Raw genomic sequence first — 18,664 nt, forward strand, 5'->3', positions numbered from 1 at the left:
AATCTCACAATCCTACCAATGGCTATGTAAATATTATGATCATTTAACAACACGATGTCAGACACCGAAAGGCGATTGGTTCAAAGAAACAGAAGTAATTATTTTGTTGTGGTTCAAGTCCAGTTCATCTCCCATTGTAACCATTAAAAGAAAAAAAAAGACCTGGCATATCTGCATTTAGAAAACGCAGTGTATTTTTCTCTTGTAAAGAAATGCAGAATCCTGCATTAGCACGATCACTGCTGGTGTAAGCTGTTTTTCCCCACTCCCAGGCCTTTTTTATCCCACTTCCAAAAATCTGTTGCACTTTATTGGCTGCTAATTGCCACTGGTGTCCTTTAATTTCAATTCCATTGTAGTTTGAGGGCCAGGAATTCATTGGCCTTTGAAGATTAGTTTGCCACCAGAGATTTGGTTTAGCCAAGTAGTTTAACAGATGGATTGGAGTTATTGAGAACAGTATGTTGCTACTATTAATGGCTTTGCCCAAGTTCAGATTGAATCTTTTTTTTTTTTTTTGTCTGGTAATAAAATAAAATGAAAGGGTGCTGGTCTCTTTTTGAAGCTCAAATATGTGTACTTGTGAAGTACACATTCATACTGACTGTCAGGATTCAATTATTAATGAGGAAAATGAGCTCTCATGTTTACTTTAGGGTTATTAACTATGGTAAGCACTTAGATGGCAGGACCATTTAACGGGATACTGATTAATTGCTAACTTGAGCTGAGAGAGTTTAAGTTTGAAAATGTGGGCTGTTGGGTTGCTCTCGGATCGAATCCGACCCGTGCCAGGTCCTACTGTGGCCGGCAGCACACAGGAGCATTGCATAATGGCTTCATGCTTTTTGGAGCCCGTCTTCTGCACACACGTTCACTCATTTGCTATCTCAGCCTGGCTCTGTGGTCCAGCCAGACCACACTGACTTTGGAATTCCACATTGGCATTGGAATTCAAGTGGCATTTCCCCAACGCTTAGTGACTGTTAGCCAAACACCAACAAGCAGCAGCCAGCACTGTGTGGGGGACCAGACCTATGGTTTCCCCTGTGAAAACTGCAGCGTGTACTAGAGAGAGAGGGGAAGAGGGAGGGAGAGACAGGGAATAGAGAGAGGGATGTATTGAGGGCCAGAGTGAGGGATGAGGAAGAGAAGAAGGAAGGAAAAGGGGATTAAAGGATAACATGGGTCATTTTCATATATCGTATGAAAATACCAATACTGTTTCTGAAAATGTTTCTGTCCAACTATCTTTTTGACATTTTCCTACCCCATTTAGTGTTCAACCTGGAAGCGATTCATTTCAGTTATGCGCGGAAGTCATTAAATACAGCTCAGGAAGATATAATTTCCACTTTCAGAAAATGCAACCTATTATCACGAAAAACATGGGCAGTATAGTTTTTACCAAATTTACCTCAAGACGGAGCAAATTATTAACTTAGTTGGGGACTATTTTCAGTATGTTGGTGCTGCACATTTGTCTTTTTAAGTACTTTTTTGACTGCAACGGAACTCAATGACTTCTGGTATATCAGCGTTGACTAGATGGACAATAATTGTTTGTATGACAAATTCATTGAGAGTGGAACAGAAACATTATCAGTTTTGTGTTTTTCAAATGATATGTGTGCGATACTGAGGAAATTAAATTCACTTAATGTTATTCTTTAAGGGAGGCAGAAAGGGATCGAAATAGGCACCACTGTAACTTTGGTAGGCGCCTGCCTCCAAGACTAATATTAGCCTGTGAGTGTTCAAAGGGCACATGGTAATGCAGCACAGCCTTGGTTTCTGAGTCTTATTTGTAATATGTTTGGACCCTCTCAGCTAATGGGTGACGTCTTTGCATAGAAGAAACGGGAGTCCATTGACTGAACCAGGCTGCAGCATTGGGGAATGTACTGACTCATATGTGCAGTCATTTCTTCTGACATTGACATTCCCCTGAAGTGGAAACCTTCTGTTTTCGTGAATTACTGCCTTCATAACAAACATAACAATTTTCTGCTTCATTTGTTTACTACAATGGCTTTTGAAAGCATTGCCACACACATCAAATCTGGATTTTGAGGTAGATTACGTGAACTACCAAAATTTGGATATTGGTATTTGTGTTCTTTCAGATAAGTGAGGCTGACTTTAGAGGTCACATGAGATAATTGCAAATAACATTATTTATTTTGGTTTTTGATAAACATACTGTATTATTCTTTGACATACCTCATTGTTCTAGCAGCAAGTTCGGCCCAAGCCCTCACTTCCCATTGTATACTCTATGCCAAACCTCCCAGAATCTCTTCTCAATACCTCTCACATCCCACATCATCCCTCTGCTTCCCCTCTCTCTGCATCTCTCCATCTCTCTCTAACCCACACACACCAAATCCTTCATTGCCCAACCCCAGGGGTTTCATCTCAACCACCCCTAAACTGACCACGCTGGCTAAGGAACCCCCCCCCCCCCCCCATAGCCCCCCCCCCCCCCATAGCACATTTGCATCGTTACACAATATTTATTACTGGCACTGGCTATTCAACACACTATTTCAAGGAAACATGTCTGAATAATATCTCAAATTATTCATCTATGCAAGATGTGTAGATATCAGTGCACTATTCATGTGTAATAAACAACAAATCTCATTTCACAGCTCATTTTAATTATATGCTCCTTCACTGGGGTTTGGGGTTTGGGATACTGAAAGAAACGTAGAGAAAGCAAGCAACATGAACCCCATACGATAAAGTAGACTCTCACAACTTGTCGCCATACATAAACATATACATGACAATACACCACATATTTTTCCACATGCTAAGAAAAAGTATAAAAAACATCTGTGCCTGTTTTTGCTGATGTATAAGAACTAAGATAGACTTGTTGTAACTATGAGACCCACCGCTATTGCAGAATCTAATAATGTGTAATGTACACACTGCCCCGCGTACAGTGTAACTGCTCTGATACACAGACCAGTATGATATGTATTTTGGCCTGGAGCACAGCTGCGTTGCCAGAGAATTCTACCTAATATGGTCATTTTTGATTATTTTGCCTGTCATGCACTGTTTGACAGCTAATTTGAAATCGTTGCCCTCATAAGGAACATGTCATTATGATTCATTACTGTTTTAAAGCAAACTTAAAATGTGACTGTAGGAAGCCTTGTTCCATAACATGTGTAAGCGACACTTTTCAATTATGTGTAAAGCTGCTATTTATTTTTGAGTTACTGCTATGTTTCTGCTGGATACTAACATCATATTTTCCTGTATCAGGACTTTTTTCACTTGCATAAGGCTGTAACACAATGGTGCTTTTAAAATGTTTTTTCCTCATTATTGGCTCTTTAGTTCTCTTGGGGTGGGTGTAGGACAGTGGTGGGTGAGTTTCTTGGTAGCATTCTCATACATATGCAAGTGGATATACTGTACAGGTATATGCAGTTGCATTATATTGATATTAAAAGATAAACCTGTGTAATAGTTATAAAACGAACTTCAGGTTAACAGAACAACATACAGTTCAACCCGTAAGTATTTGGACAGTGGTACAATATCTGCTCTTTTCACACTGTACTCTAGCACATTGGATTTTGAATTAAACAATGAATAATGAGGTTAAAGTGCAGACTGTCGCCTTTAATTTGCAGGATTTTCATCAATGTCAGGTAATTTATTGGACAGTTCGCTTCTCAGCTAGGTCAGTAGGCCAAATAATAGGCTTACCAAAAAAAGCAAAAAAGGAAGAGAGCATTGGTGTATGTTTGGGATCATTGCCTTGCTGTGGGATGAAGCACCATCCAATGAGTTTGTAAGTATTTGAGTGAACATGAGCAGATAAGATGCTTCTGCACACTTCAGAATTCATTCTGCTGCTGCTATTAACAGTTACATTTTCAATCAAGGCAAGTGAACCAGCACCTGTGCCAGCCATACATTCTCAAACTATAACACCCCCACCACCATGCTTCACAGATGAGGGGGGTTTTTTGGTTCTTGGGCAATTCATTTTAGTCTCCACACTTTGCTCTTGCCATCACTCTGATACAAGTCAATATTGGTCTCATCTGTCCAAAAGACCTTTTTTCAGAACTCTCCTGTCTCTTTCCAGTACTACTTATCAAACTATAACCCGGCAGGGGTTGGGGCCTGTCCAATCAGGAGCTCTTTCTGACTGGCCATGCTGTGCTAGAAAATATAAAACACCCCCTGAAGTCAGTTTCCTCCTCAAACTAATTACAAGGCAATCAGGGGAAGTGGTGTGTTGTTAAAACATCTCTCCACTGGTGCTAAAACAGGTCATTCTTGCTTTCACAGCAGAATGTTGACCCTGAGGATCGGTGCTAGGATCAGGAGATGGATTGCCGGCCTTTGACATGAAAGAGGGGAAGCTTGCTGATAGGAATCACAGCCAGACTACCACCATCCAGACAGTATAGCTTAGTATTGCAGGACAGAGGGATTATGGTCCTTAGAGCTTTAAAGCTGTGATCGTTATCATGTCTCAGTTCGATTTCAAGGGTCATGGTGAGGCCTTAGCTTATTTTCTTGTCAGTTGTGAAGACTGGGAGAAAATGAGGTCTGTCTCACCTAAGTGTTAATTTTTGAATAATTTTTTTGTCATAGAACAGTATCATTCTGTTAAAAAACAATGAAGATGACATAGATTCGAGCCGTTCAGTCAAACCCAATTAATCGATGAATAGAAGTTTGCAACACAGTGATCACCGTGTCCTATTCTACATTTAGGACAATCCATGAGAATATCTTCGCTCAGAATAACCATAATAGCTTGACTTTTTTTTGAAAAGGAGAAAATGGTATCCGTGGCCACCAAATCGCAAAATCTCGTCTTGAAGGTGGTCTTGGATATCGACCAAGACGAGAGTCTGTCAATGCTTTGTAATGTGAAAGTAATTAGCTGTGGTTTCGCAGAGCGTGGCAACATGTGAAATAACAGTGAGGAAGGCATGCAGCAGGGGCCTGACACCGGCACGGGTAAAACTCCCCTTACCTCCTTCAAACATAGGTAAACACCCGTGCCTTAAATTTTGCTAGTATGCGAAGGGGCTTTGGAGGGGCCTTCGCAGCCCCTCTGCCGAAAAATAGTCGGGCTGCTATTCCTTTGGTAACTTGCAACACATTTTCGTGCTCAGCGCAATGGGAAAAATGTGTGGTGCTCCGTTGAGAGTGGGAGTGGGAGTGTCTCCAGGTGCAGACGTGTCCTTTTCCCCTGTCTTCATTTGACTCTCGTTCAGATGTCCATATAAGACAGGCTCCTCTGCAGAGTGTTAAAACACTGAGCACCCCTCTGGCAGTAACACTCCTGATTGAGGCTCACCTGTGTACTGTTTGAGCATCTGTAGTTGTCTGGAACACGCAAGCTGGTATGTCAGGGTTCAAATAACACCCAATGAAAAAACCTGGTGCTAGACCGAGTGCACAATGTTACAGGTCACACATGGTTAAATGATGGTGCTCTTCATGCCATACCTTTGCTGGCCCTCCCATCTCTGCACTCAGCTCATGTTGCCTTACAGGGTGGTTTGAGTATCTTCAACTTCAATGTCTAGACTGACATTTGAACATCAGCCTCTAGAATTTCTTCATATTTGGTAGAATCAATTCTTCCTTCCACTCGCACAGTATTTCCTGTGCCAGCTGCCACACAACCCCAAAGGATCCACCTCCATGCCTAACATTTGGCAATGAGTCTGTGGGTGACATTAGCTCAGGAGGTAAGGGCAGTCGCCTGGCAGTCGGAGCTGGTTGGTGCCTTGCATTTTGTTGGTGTGTTTGTCAGTGTGAATTGGTGAATGAGAAGCATCAATTGTACAGCACTGGATAAGGGCACCATATTAATGCCAACCATTTACAAAGGCTTCATCCTTTTTTCTCCAAAAGATACCTTCTGTAGTGGTTTCCAAAAAGTTCACTTTTGGTTTTTTCAGTCCAAAGTGCATTGTTACAAAAGGCTTCAGGCTTCAATTCAAAAGAAAGTATGCAAAATGTTGTTTTAATTTTGTGTTGAGATCATAGGAAAGGATTCTTTCTGGAAACTCTGCTATGTAGATCTTTGTTATTTAAAGTACACTTTATTGTTGTCCTGCGACAGCTAGACCTATGCCGGCTACTCATTTTTGCAGCTCTTTTGCAGTGATGTGTGGGTTCTTCTGAGCATTTCTCACCAAGACTCAGGCCATTCTATCTGAACATTTTCCAGACCTTGCCTTGAATTCAACTATTTAATTTATCTTCCATTTTCTAATAATGTTTCTGACAGTGGAAATAGGCAGTTTGAAACATTGAGAGAGTTTATTGTAGCCTTTTCCTTCTTGGTGGAAATGAACCATTTTCATTCTGAAATCCTTGGACAACTGTTTAGAGGAACCAATAGTTGTTAACAGCGGACAGAACAGCCACTGCAGTTGGGCAATTTGGAAGTCATGGAGTTATTAAAAGTGGAATTATATTCCTGGAATTATATTCACCTTACTCATTGAAGCCGTAATGCATAAATCACCTTGGTGGGTCTGGGCCTTAGTAATCATCTTTTTAAAAAGTAACAAAAAATAATCCAAAAGGGTTCCTAAACTTTTGCACAGGGCCCTTTTCCGTTTTTATAATTTATAAGCAGTAAAAGTGAAATTAAGAAGCAATCTTGCTTTAAGATTTGCAGAAAAGATTCAATTCTGCTAAAAGATATTGTGAAAAATTTTGGGGGATGGAAATTGGCCTAACGTTTAAATCTGAAATGATTTAGGTCTGAATGGATTTTGGCAATCTGAAAAACAGTCTTGTGAACACTGTGAACTTGTGCCGGAATAAATACTGGATGAAATATGTTTCCGTTCCATCATATTTCAGGCTGACTAAGAGTCAGAGCACTCTCCCACAGGTAGTAGCAAAATTCTACCCTGACAAATAGCCGTGGCAGATTATTTTCATAAATCCCATATTATTTCAATGTATTTGCATACAGAAGGAAGTGCAATTGATTAACAGGAGTTTCTTCATATCCATGTCTCTGAACAGACATGTCTCTAGACAGAAGTGTTTAGAAGAGGAATTCAGACTTATCAAAACTGCAAGCTTTGCTTTTATGGATTTTTAAATGTCAATGACCTTTTGCTCACATAAATATTAACATTGCAGACAAACATTTGCTATAGCCTATCCACTTAGAGGTTTGATGTTTTGTGTGTTCAGAGATGCTCTTCTGCATACCACTATTGTAATGTGTGGTTATTTGCATTACTGTCACCATCGTGTCAGCTGGCCCTTTGATCTCTCTTATTAACAATGTGTTTTTGCCCACAGAACTGCTGCTCACTGGATGGTTTTTGTTTTTTGCACCATTCTCTGCAAACTCTAGAGACTGTTGTGCGTGAAAATCCCAGGAAATCGGCATTTCTTCCCCTTTATGACATTAGATCTGAAAAACATCTGAACCTTTTGGCCATGCTTGTATGCTTGTGTGCATTTAGTCGCTACCACATGATTAGCTGATTAAATATTTGCATTAAAATGCTGGTGTACAGATCTTCCTAATAAAGTGCCCAGTGTGTGTATAAGTGTTCAGCACAGAAAATCATGTAGTGTCATATTCAACGCTTCAAATGTGGAATATTTATTTGTGCACATCCATACATTTTTCTGCATATCTGCTGCATGTTCCTTTTCTGTGATTTTATGATGGGAAAATATTTGTTTTTTCAAGATTTCTCCTTTACCATATGGTCGTCATGGAGTCATATACCAAAGAAAAATTGGGGGGAAGGGGGTGGAGGGACCATGTTCAGTGGAAATGTTCATTACAGTTATGGTCTTGTCAGATAGAACTCGTCTGATTCAACTGCTTTGGCTTTGGCTTTTACCATTAATGCTATATTTCACTAATTCATATGTTTCTTATTACATATGTAAATATTAATTTAATGTATACTGGCAGTAAAAACATTTGTCACACTGAATGGTTTCAAAAGAAGATTTTTCATTAAATATATGAAATACTAATTTAAAAAAATGTGTTTTCTGTTTACTCAGTCTACCTTTGTGTAACATTACATTTTGTTTAAAGAAACCATGCAGTGTGACAAATATGCAATAATAGAGGAAATCAGGAAGGGGGCAAATACTTTTTTATGGCCCTGTATGTTTTCTTGAATATTTCATTAGAACAGCGGTTCTGAAACTCGGTCCTGGGGGGACCCTGCTACACATGAGTTTGACAACCACTGCATTAGACAGTGTCCATTTAAGTATGAAATGTAAACTTCTTTAAACATCCATAATAACTTTCTGAATAAATATTTCCTTTGCCCCCCCACAACTTTCGAGCTGCAATGGAAAACGGCACTACGTTTCTTGGCTAGGTGTAGATGTTCCTCTGAGGTAAAATGGAGTGTTACGTCGCATTTCAACTGCATCTATCACAAGCCATGTTTCATATTGTGTGAATAGGGTTGGTGAGGACAGGGAAAGACATAGGTTCTTGAGTTCAGAAGTTTGCCCTCTGTTATCATGCCCATGACTACAGCTATTGGAAAACCTGTAATCCAAGAATATCCTCTGTTTTCACTGAAGCTAAAGCCTGCAGCTTAGGGTACCTGTATTCTCCATAATTAAAGCAGACCTTTGTGCAAACTACAGTTTGTATGGAAGGCCCATAATACACCTTTCAGGAGCAAACTTCAGGATTCACTGCATGAACACAAATATGGGTCTTTGTCAGAGAACTTTGTCACCAGTTCATTCCACGCCATGGAGCAGGTCAGTGCTCAAAGGACTAAGGCTTTGGCAGGATGTGCCACCCTGGAGATCCACGGCAAGGTATTTTACTTGGTAATAATTTCATTTTTTGTTGCGGAACTTCAACCGTGTCTTCTGTGTACCCCACCTCGTCTAACAGTATGAGCGTCATTTACCACAGATTGATACATATGAATCTTTCTTTCCTTTCTTTCCCACTTTCCCCTCTGCCTCTATCCACATCCTTTCTTCTCTTCTCTGTCCCCGCTTCCTGTCTTGTCTCTGGGTCTGCCATGGTGGTAGGCAGTGAGGGAGCTGGCAGGGCATATTTGGTGTGGTATAACTGCAGTGAGCTTTGATCTGTCATTTGATCCAGCACAGTCCAGGAAATGTCCCGTCTGCATTTATTACTGCACAAACTTGTGCCTTTGAAATGGATGGCATAGCTGACTTTACCAATTTATTATTTAATTTGATACAAATATCAAAATGTTCCTCTTGCCCTTATTTTCTCCTTCCTTTATTGTGCAGTGTGTCGAGATTTACCTCCAAAGTCTGACACTTCTGTCTTCTAAATCTTCATCAAAGTCAAAGACATCGCAGGGTCAAATTAGCCTATAGGAATGCCATATTTGCATAAAGTTTGACAGTCTATCCAGATTTTGAGTGGCTCTCTGGCTAGTACAGTACCTGGAAAGGTTTCAGTGTTAAATAGAACAGCGTGTTGGAATGGCAGGCTGTAGGCTGCATCAGTCCAAACTGTAATAAAGATATGGTGAGGGGAGAGCGCTTTACAGCCCTGCACTTTTCTGTTATTGTATTTTCCTATTGTACTTTCCTTGTTGTGCCTAGAAACGGGAGATTTTAAGGCTGAATGGAATTTTGGTGTCCTCATAGGCTGTCTATATACAAACCAGATGGCCTGCTCTGTATTTTCAAGATTGGAATTTGTTCCTACTATTTCTGAAGCTCCATACAATATCTGTGGAGTTGCTAACATTGCAATACAGACTGCATGAGAAACTGTGGATGTCAGGAAAATTAGCAGTGACTAGCCCTTTGTGAATGGTCTACAATTCCTGGAAATTTGATTTGGAGTCTGAAGAGTGTTCATGGATGTGTGAGAATTGGGGTGCACCCTCTCAGCAGAGTAATGGGGTGGTGTATTGAGTAAATTAGTTCACTGAAAAAAAAAAGATCTAGTGAATAGGAACCAATGGAAGTGAGCTAATGTAATATAAAACTAATGACCTTCCAAGCTGCATAAGGGCGTTTGCTTGGGAAGCACATATGAGTAATAATGATGAATTGCTGTTACTGAACAGTTAAAGATGATAAACTAAACAATATTAGTATAGCCCTACATCCGAACAACAAATGTAGTTCTCTCTTTTTTAAACTTGGGTTAAATACATAAATGTACGTTCTATTATGATGAACTGGGCTCAGTGTCTGAAATCTTTACACGTTGTTCTCAGACTCTGATTATGGGAAAAGTGATTTGCATTAGTCAGACCATCAGAGATGTTTCACCTTTGAGAGATTGACATGGAAAGTTGTACACTTCTCCAGTGCATGGAGAATACTCCTCATCTCTGACCTTTGACTCCTGTGCAGAAGCATCAGGATTTTGTGGTCGTAGGGACTCCAGGGTTTTATGATATGTCTCGTGGGGCTGTTACCTGGGTGACGTTGTGGGCAGGTAAGGTGAGAAGGGGGACACTGAAGTCCACAGAAGTGTTGTTGGATTACAGCTCAAACTGAAAAAGGGTCATCATGACACATGACCTCTGATCTTTAGGAAGCATAAAATTAGTTTAACATCAGACCAGGAAGTATAAATACATAAACCCTTTATTAAATGACTGAATTAACACACTAGTGTGCATATACTCTCTGAGTGTAGAACAAATGCCACAAAACTACATACACTTAAAGAGCCAAAAAGACATATGGCTAAGGATATTCCGCCGAACCAGAAAATGACCTAAGCCCTGAGTTGAAACTCAGTGAGTACACGTGAACTAGCTGCAGTAAATGTATTTGTCAGTATACATGGTCACGTTCCTGTTTTGGCTTTAAGCACAAATAAAACCATTATAAATTGGCCAGGCTGAACAGCCTGGCTTTCAGTTGAACTCATCTATGCAGTGTTTTCCTTTCGTTGTGAGATTCTCTAGGCACAGCCTGCCTTTACACATCCTGGCACAGGCCCAAAGTCAATAATCTGGCCTGAGAGGGGGATGTAGGCTATGCTACATCATGCATTACGTGTTAACAGACTACGTGTAGATGGGGTTGATGAGAAAAGCACAGGAAAGGAGTTTTCTGTCCCCTGAGCCGAAACCATAACAGGTTGATTCTAATTTGAACAGGGCCCAACCTCCAAGCACTGTGATTATAAATGGAAGCGGAACTCAGACCTGACATTTGTGTTATCGACAAACTGGGGGCCGGTTATTATATGATTACATACTTCATATCACAGTGGTTGGGTTTATCACACACACACACGCACACACACATACACTAGTGTGTTCCAGCAGTATGTAGGCCATGTATATACATGGTCCATATCAGACCCACTCACACGCACACATACATATTCAGGGTGGGGGTATTGCAGGAAATGACCCAGCCTGCATCTGTGCAGAGAGGGGAAATGTGAGGTGTTCTGCTTTTTCTCAGCTTCACCCTAAACGCTACGTAACACCACCTGAGTAAGGGGGGTATTTTTATGACAATCTGATAGCCTGACATTCAAAGTGTAATGGTCCTTATACTTCATTGGAATCTTTCCTTAACGTGACTATAAACACTTGAATTGCCTGACTGCTGCGTGAATGTATTTGTAGGGAGATGCAATGTTGTCTAAGGGACAATATAAATGTTCAAATATTGAGAAGGTAGGTGTTGCATCTGCCTAATTACAGGCTGACTCTGGCTGGGGTACACCACACCCATCCAGCGATGAAGAGATGTTTCTGAATCTTGAGTTTTGGAGGTCAAGAAATGAGTGACTGCTATGTGTTACTGAACATCCCAGCATGGTATTGGAATATCTGAATGACGTGATCATGACATGAATCCTGAGAATCCAGAATCTGCAGCTGATCAAGGTATGAGGTATTCAGACAAGTACATTCTAACTAGATGTGTCTGCTCACCAGATGCCTTATAGTGTAAATCATATTTTTTTCCTAAATAGCATGAGCATTACTCTTAAAAAAGGATAACTCTGAAGATGCCATGTGTCCTACTGACAGCAGTCTACCAGGAGCTACATCTGTAGGAGACTACTTGCTCTCCTTCTCTATCTTAAAGCTGTTTTATCTTTTTTCCTGTGTGTTTAGGTTCCATGTCATTACGTGCTGTCCACTCTCAGCATTCTTTACTGGTTATTTTCCGGGAGTTCAGTTCAGTCATCTGTTAATTGGAAAGGAACATGTTAAATATGTTTTCAGTTTTATCCTCATTGGTTGAATGCCACGTTTTGAAGTATCAAAATGCATGACAAGATAATTGGGCCTTTAAATGGTGGTTGATAGATCAGTTTGTTTATAGCTTGATGCTTTGATTGATCTAAATTCATATGACTGTGTTTTTATTGGAGCAACTGAGGTCAGTCTCCACCTGAAGCTCAAACTCAGATTCTCTAGTTCCTCAGTTCAGAGCTGTGAGCAGTTCAAACCTGTTTTATATAGTATGAAAGCAGGTGAGGTAGGTATTGGGGAAAATGTAGAAATTATTGGTATTTTGTTGTTTTTAGAGTAGAATTGTATAATCTGGTCATTCCTGCTCAACACTTAAATTCACTCCAGCCGAACTCGACATGGAATCAGCTATTTTGTTGGATATGAATTTGAGACAAAAAGTTGCTCTTTTTCAGGTAGTCCACTTGCAATGGATAGTGATCACATGCTTGTTTAGCTCGCTCAGACTTTAAATTATACTTACACATGAAACTTATAAAATGTATAAAGGCTGATTTGCCATCACAGAATGTTCATGAACGTTCTAATGTCATTGTTTAATTTAAAATACAATCGGTAAGCAATTTATTAGGTATTTATTAGACCTAGTTTTTGACTTATTGGTCTTCTGTTGCTGTAGCCTATCCACTTAGAGGTTTGATGTGTTTTGTGTTCAGATATGTTCTTCTGCATAACACTGTTCTAATGCATCATTATTTGCGTTACTGTCACCCTCCTGTCAGCTTCAACCAGTCTGGCCATTCTCCTCTCACCTCTCCCATTAACAAGGTGTTTTTGCAGAACTGCTGCTCACTGGATGTTTTAATTTTTTCAGACCATTCTCTGCAAACTCTAGAGACTGTTGCGCGTGAAAATCACAGGAGATAAGCTTAAATACTCAAACCACCCTGTCTGGCACCAACGATTATTCCATGGTCAAAGTCACAAAGTCTCCATTTTAACATTTGGTTTGAACAACAGCTTTTATGCATTTAGTTACTGTTACATGTTTGACTGATTAAATATTTACAGTAACAAGCAGCTCTACCGAATAAATTAAATATACATTCAGTGAGCAATTTATGAACGATAAACCGAATGTCACTGGTTGCAGCAATGGTTGCCTGACGGAGTAAAAACCTTAACTGTTGCCTGAACTGAAAAGGAAGTAAGCCTTTTACAGCAATATGTGATCATTTATTTGATGGTTGATACACTACGGGGCATCTTTAACTTTGGAAAGTGCTGATCAGAATAGTGAAGTGCTCATTACTGGTTTAATTAATTATATAACTAAACTTCCTGATTCATTACACCAGTAATTTGTGATATAATCAGGCAGAACTCATGATAAAAGAGGTATACACCATTGTGTTAACAGATAATAAAATCACCCGGGTCTCACTTTATAAGGCACCCACATAAAAATGAGGCTTTATTGGCTACAACTGTGTCAGAACCTTTTCAACCGATTCAGTTGTAAAACATGCGGGGATTTGCTTGTTGCTTTGAGGCTGCTGTCAGGGGTTAAGCTGAGGAATTGGAGGTTGGAGAGGTCATGGATGGAGATGGCTGTGCTCTCCCAGAGCAGAGAGGCAAAAAGGGAGGATACAGATGTGGGCTTTAGTCATAGTCAAGGATTATTCCTGCAGTCCATATGACAGCACAGGCCTACAGGATCAGACCCTGCTTGCTGTCTTGCCGTGTCTGTCTCCAAAAAAAATATTGCTTTCATGTGGTAATCAATCATACTCAAGCACGCAACTTGTTTAAAGAAGAATAATACCTATGTCCATTTTTCTTGTGTTGTCCTTCCATATTAGCCTATTTAGCCCGAGGACATACCAGTATTTACACATTACTCATAAATGACACATACTGTATTTTACAATGCAGTCCTGTGTTGAATGTGAATGAAGGCCTTTACAGTTTTAAGAGCCTATATGTTCCTCATTTTTTTAGGGTGATCTGAAAGTGGGTCTCTGTGTCTATGTGAAAGTCTCTGTGCATCTTCAGAGCAACAGAATGAGGAGCTCTGTGCTTTGTTCTTACCTCAGAGTATTGGCATTCTCACAAAGATAGGGGTAGGTGACAGAGTCGTCATTCAGAGGGCCGGTTTCACAGGTGGTAAATTTACAGGTTTGAAACCTTATTTGTATGTATACAAGGCTGCCTGTAGCATAGTGGTTAAGGTACATGACTACCACTCGGTCGGTGGTTCGATCCCCAGTGCAGCCACAATAAGGCCCTTAACCCTTCATTGCTCCAAGGGAGGATTGTCTCCTGCTTAGTCTAATCAACTATATGGCCAAATGCCATTAATGTAATGTAATATTAGCACTGTATCCCCTGCAGGTTAATGTTCATGGCCTATATATTACCCATTTGGTTGCTATTGCTAATGTACTTGATGCAAATATGCCAAAAACCTTTGGCCTTCTGAGGGTAAAATCTTGAAAAAAACTTGATTTGCTGTTCCTCATTGGTGAGAAAAATGGACAGCAACATTCAGAACAACTGTCGATAATGCTGTAAACCGCTGTTATATGATAACTCTTCAATAGCATGTTTGTTGTGGAGTGTATGGTAATTTCAGCGATTTCTTATCCCATCTCGTTTAAAGGAACCTGAGTACCTTTTCCTTACGGTGACACTGTTCAGATAAACTTCACTGGGCACACTTCAGCACTGCAACCCAATACCCAGCAGCCAGTTCTTATTAGCAGGTCGGTTCGTGTGGTGGATGTGGTGTGTCAAATCAGTTACTGAGCATGTCTGGAAAGATCTCAGGCTGGACGACTCATGTCCTGAAAAATTATACTCTCCTCCCCCCAACCTTCCTCTTCCACTCCTGGTTTGGCATGCAATTCTCCACCAACACTAGTTTTAGCAGATTTGCGCAGTTTTACTTTCCTCCTGAAATATTGGCACACTTTTACAGGGGGCTCTATCCAATCACCTCTTTTTACCTCCTTGCATCCTGCCCTTGGGTTCTTCCCTCGCTCATAGCTCCACCCATCAGAGGATGCAAGGACAGAAAGTGGGCAAAGGACCCAAGGAAGGAGGAATCCAGAAAATGTATATTAGGCAAATGGAATGGCCTTCCTCTTTAAAGCATCAGTTTAAAGCCATATCAATTACTGTCTTGGTAGATGGGGAGAGGTGGATCCACAGGCCAATAATTTGTACATCATGTCAAGAAATACTTCTGCAATGGATTTGCTCATGTGCCCTTGCTCAAGAATCCTTCCGGAATATTTAACAGGTTGGAATGCCCTTAAAGATAGTGGACCTTGAGCGATTTCCTGGTCAGTGGAGGATTGAGGAGAGAAGGATGGATACAGTTATTCGGTTATTAGAATGAGCCTGTGTGTTCCAGAAAGAACCTCGATTACACGCTGCCCATCAAAGAACTGCCCAGATTCACTGTGCCTTTAATGAACCACACGTGGTTTCACTGTGTGCCTCATATAACATCATAGTCAGTACGCCATGTACTGTATACACACGGATACATTCCCTGAAGCACAGCAAAAGAGAATGCAGTTATCACATGTTAACAGTGTCCTCGCGGAGTTGGGTAGGATCTCTGCAGGATCCATTATATGAAATCCAGGGGTGGTCAGTGCTGTGATGGGATTATCCTGGCACCTGGGGTTGAGTTGGGCCTGCCATAGCCAGGGTTTGAGGCGTCGACAGACTTACTAGGAGGTGAGTCCCGGTGAAATAATCAGCATGGTTTGGCAACTCATTTATAATCCCTGCCGGCGTTTTGTGTGTGTGAGTGTGTGTGTGTCGGGTGGGGTGATGGGGTGGTGGGGGGACAATGTTTTATTGTGTAACAACCTGTGTTCACATTCCACAGTCATGGCTGCTAGCTGGCTTGAAGATTCAATTAAGCACTTCGGAGACATTAGCGAATCCATTTGCTGCAGATGGAATAAAATGGGCCTCCGTGGCATGGCATGCGGATTTCACTCTGTGAGAAGTGCACCATGCCTTCATCGAAAGGATGTAGTGTCCTCATGGCATGTGATTGTTTTTGCTCACGTTGCATGGAGGGCTCCAGTTTTGTATTTAATTTGCATCTCCCAGGTCATTCTGTAATGAATGCTAGCTGTAGTCTTCTCCAGTGTCATTGTCCGCTGTCCAAACGGAAGGCCACACACATAAATAACACTGAGAAACTCACCTGACCTAAACTCTTTAAACATGCCCATGATATTCAGGGCTTACTTTTGCACTTCTTGGCTATAAAAGTAAAAACTGTATTGTTTCTGGTAGATTTACAGCACTTTTAAATCATAACCAAATCTGTTCTGTGTGCAATTATGTGCATTTGGATTTCCAGTCCCGCAATCCCCCTGGTCGTACTAAACATTAACCGTCCGCGCACTTTGTTTTCAGACCCATCCACTGCCTCCCCACCAGGCCTACTGGCATTCTGCCACACGATCGTTCTGGTTATTTCATTCCACGCTGTTAGTTTATTTCACCTCCCCCCCCCCCCCCGCCCAAGGTAGCGTAGGGGAAAAAAGAAACTATTGCGCCGAGCCGTGCTACATTTGATCAAAGCGTAGGTAAATAATCCGGGCAAGCGTTTGCGGAGGGGGTCACCTGCCTCGAAGACACAAGAACTTCTGGCTGTCTTGGTTGAGCGTCAGGAAGAGGATGGATTTGAATGACTGTAATAACACGGTGCGCTTCGCAGACAGAGCCTTTATGGTACGGACACTGGCTACGCAGCAGGACTACGCTGAGAGTGCCTGTGCAGCACATCAGGCTGTTGCTGGGCTGTCTGTTTCCTGCAGTGCTGTCATCTCTGCGCTGTTTGATCAACCACTGAACAAACTCCAGGCGTGGAGCCTGGGGGCTGACTTGTAATTTGGATCATTTTACCTATGCCAGACTGCACCCGATTCTTCCTGGACGTCCCCGTCGGTCCCCCTCTCCGAAAAATTACCAGCGAGCGTCTACACTTTCCAGCCTCGGGACCTGGGCTCTGTCACCACCCTGCTCTCTTGGATGAAGGCGACAGTGAATGAGCGATGTTAAGAGAGCGGCGTGATTAAAAATGTCGACCCCGATGGGAAAACGGAAAAGCCTGGCTGCATGAGGGCTGCCACATACGTCTGTATGTCAACCAGATGGTCAGATCCAAATTCCGAAGCATCGTCATTCTAAAAGCTCAGTCTCCGCTGCTGCTGAAGCCAACAGTGCTCTGTTTTTCTGGGCTTCATGAAGGTTTCTGAAGGGATGTTGATGAAGACAGAATTTGTGCTTCCAATATAGATGGCACTGGAACCTACTGTCAACAAGCAAAACTAAGGATACCCAAGTACACCAGATGGACACAATGCAGGAGTCAACACCAAGCAGTCTGTATGCAGAGCCTAAAATGTCCAGCTTAAATGCTGTGAAACCGCAACCCATTTTGTGTTTGTGTAATACCATATAGATGTCATGAGCAAGAATGTGTTTCCAATACACTGGTCCACTGAAGTTCCTTGTGAAACTTCAGTTTACAAGGTTGGAAAAATGTATGTTTCATCTTACTGTGACATGAGATCAGTGAGTGAAATACTGTGAGCAGCAATTTAGGGTTGAAGAGTATACTGTCTGTACAGTATGTATTCACACACGCTATCGTGAGAAGTAGGGTTTTGAGAATTTAAAGCCATTAGAGGCTGTGTCGGCAGACCTAGCTCTGAGGAAAACCTTGTGTGGTTTAGGCAGAGTGCACCCTGCTACACATGCCTTATCACCAGCATCTGGGAAACGAATTGGAAAAGCAATCCAAACTCTCACCACCCTGATTTAAAATGGATTTGTTTGTGTGAACTGCATTCATCGCTGTTTAGCACCCTGCAGAGTCAATTTGGTTAGGAGCAGTTGGCGTCCTGCTGGTGACTGAACCCAAATCAGTGTTAATCTTCACTTTAAAATAAGTGAGGATAAGACAATGCATGCTTCTTAATGCTGGTAAATTTTGTAATCAATACTAGTGATTGTTAGAATGATGGACATTTTCATAGAGATCCTCAGATTGTACGAAATGTAAGGGGGTAACTTGTAGCAAAAAATGTCACAGAAAGGTACATCCGCTATACACCCACCAAATATATATCAAAACTAAATAACTGCAATAGCACACATATCAAGTCAGACATAAAATCTGGATTGAAGACAATGGTCTGGATCACCAAACCACCTCCCTCCTCAACTCCCAAACTATACCTCCCACAAGTCATTTGTATTAGAGGAGGGGGACTGGGAGGGGTGGTATGGTTGGTATAGGGATATTGATAAAGAAGTTGCACTCCCATTATAATAATTCTGCCAATTGGCCATTAGTTTAGGGAATTCTTGATGTCATCAAGGACCCTTACCCAATGGCTGAGTCTGGTAATAAATTTAACTCCACCCATTTAATC

The sequence above is a fragment of the Conger conger genome, chromosome 5 (genome assembly GCF_963514075.1).
Source record: "Conger conger chromosome 5, fConCon1.1, whole genome shotgun sequence".
Taxonomy (NCBI): domain Eukaryota; kingdom Metazoa; phylum Chordata; class Actinopteri; order Anguilliformes; family Congridae; genus Conger; species Conger conger.